Raw genomic sequence first — 2,359 nt, 5'->3', positions numbered from 1 at the left:
TGCAAATCTAAAATAGAAATTTTCTCTACATAGTTAATGCAGCCCAAAACTCTTGCTCAACAAATTATGACTCAGTGTAAGGCAAAGACAAACATACTTGCAGTATACTCACATGAATCGGCACACATTAAATGAAGATATGCATAATAGTAGTATAGATATGCACATTAAATAAAGATATGGATTTTGGCACCACAATTAGTTCTCGCTCAACGTTTAACTCTCCGTGTACAAGCCACCAAGACTGCTTGCATTCAAGCCACCAAGTAAGGTGCGGTGCTCTAGCTTGCTACTGTGACTGTGTTGCTGCAACCATGGAGCTTGACACACACGCTCTCGCCCTCCTCCCGCTGGTGCCTGCCTCGCTGGCGATGTTCCTCCAGCCTGCCGTTGCAACCCATGGCATGCCACGCCCCAGCGGAGGCTTCAGCCTGCGCCTGGTGCCCAGCGCCGGCTGAAACAGCACCATGCACGTCGACGGCGGCGGCTTCCTGCACCTCAACGAGCAGGCAGCCACCAGTGCGCTTCGGCCGCATTTCCACGGGCCGAGAGGGCTGACATACAGCGTGGCCACCACCGTCGGGACGGGCCGCGGCCGCCGCACCTACGACCTGGTGCTGGACACGGTCAGCAGCCTGACATGGATGCAGTGCTTGCCGATTGCGCATCCGTAACCACAGATGCCGCCGCCCTTCAACCCGGAGATCTCGACGTCGTTCAGACGCGTCCCGCACGGGAGCGACCTGTGTCATAAGCCATCCAGGGGCAACGATTGCGAGTTCCGGGCCACTCGCCTCGACGGCGCGCACGCGAGCGGTGTGCTCGGCACCGAGACCTTCGCCTTCGCGGACGATGGCGGGCGCGCCGCAGCCGCGGAGGTTGGTGGCATCGTCTTTGGCTGCGCGCACACCGCCACAGGGTTCCACAGCCATGGAGTACTAGCCGGCGTCCTCGGCCTGGGGAAGCAGATGCCGTCTCTCATCTGGACTCGGCTCCGCCAGCACCGGCAGGACGGCCGCTTCTCCTACTGCCTCTTCGGCCCACGCGTCCGGAGAGGCACGGCTTCCTCCGGTTCGGCGCCGATGTCCCGGCCACCGGCCACATGAAGAGCACCAACATCCTCTACATGCGCTGGACCAGCCCGGATTTCAGCGCCTACTTCGTGAAACTCCTCGGAGTCAGCGTCGCCGGCAAGCGCCTGGTCGCCGCATGAGCGAATTATTCCAGCGCCACAAGTCAGGCGGTAGGTGGTACGGCGGGTGCCTGATCGATCCCGGGACGGGCACGACGACGATGACGCAGCTCGCGTACAACGTCCTGGAGCACGCCGTGGAGGAGCACGTCAAGAGACTGGGGATGCCGCTTGTGAGGCGCCACGGGTATCGCCTGTGCTTCAGCGGCGCGACTCAGGCCGCCTTCCCGCACCTGCCGACGATGACGCTGCACTTCGAGGAGGCCGGGGAGGAGGACGGTGACCTCGTGATAAGGCCGCAACAACTCTTCGTCTTCGTTCAGCGCGACATCTGCCTCGCCGTGGTGCCGAGCGAGCACATGACCATCATTGGCGCGATGCAGCAGGTGGACACGCGCTTCGTCTATGACATCACAGCCGGCAAGATCCACTTGGCTCCCAAGAGATGCAGCGACGATACAGGCGGCCCCAACTGAACTAGGATTTGGGCTTCCAGTAAACCCTAATTAATGGGGCAGTAATCTGCGTCGGTGCGCCGGCCGAAAGTTTCGGCCGGTCGCACCGCAGCCGCCCGATGCATGTGCGCACAGCCGTCGGATTGGATCCCATCTTCTTCCTTCCCGTCATCTTCAATCTGAGTCAACGCGCTTCCCCCTGATTAGCCCCATCCACCGTAGCTTCGCGGCATCGCCGTCCGCTCGCATCGGGCAAAGGCCACGCATCTCCCCCTCCCTCCTCCCTCCCCACCCCGGCTGACAGATTGAAGTTCCCCGCCGGCCATGGATGTAACATTCACCCACCCCGCCCTGGGTTGCAGACCCGCTCGCCGCCGCCCCAGCACGGGTGCTCGCCGCCGGTTGCAACAAAATATCCAGCCGCTGTCCGTGGCTCCCCCGCATGCTCGTGCTTGAAGCCTCGCTGGCGGCGAGCCCGTGTAGCACCGACACAAATGGTTGTACACAGCGCCGTAGCAAATCAGCTCAATGGTGGTAGCTTTTTGGTTTGCCGGTTGCAGCAAATCGGCTCACATCCCTGATCGGCATGGTCACCTTCAAAAGGAAGTAAAAAAGGCCTGTTCCAACTATTTTGTACGCCGGTTCCAGCAAACTCCAAACCTGTTGCAGCAAAAAAAAGGGCATCGCCGCCATCGACGAACACCGTGTGCAT

At 60.5% G+C, this 2,359-nt stretch overlaps 1 pseudogene; it reads left to right on the top strand.

Moving 5' to 3' along the window:
* Positions 1-314: 314 nt before the first annotated feature.
* Positions 315-1,668, top strand: LOC119285929 (annotated as a pseudogene).
* The last annotated feature ends 691 nt before the right edge of the window (positions 1,669-2,359 follow it).

This window comes from Triticum dicoccoides, chromosome 4A (genome assembly GCF_002162155.2).
Source record: "Triticum dicoccoides isolate Atlit2015 ecotype Zavitan chromosome 4A, WEW_v2.0, whole genome shotgun sequence".
Taxonomy (NCBI): Eukaryota; Viridiplantae; Streptophyta; class Magnoliopsida; order Poales; family Poaceae; genus Triticum; species Triticum dicoccoides.
This window is presented reverse-complemented; position numbering and strand designations above follow the sequence as displayed.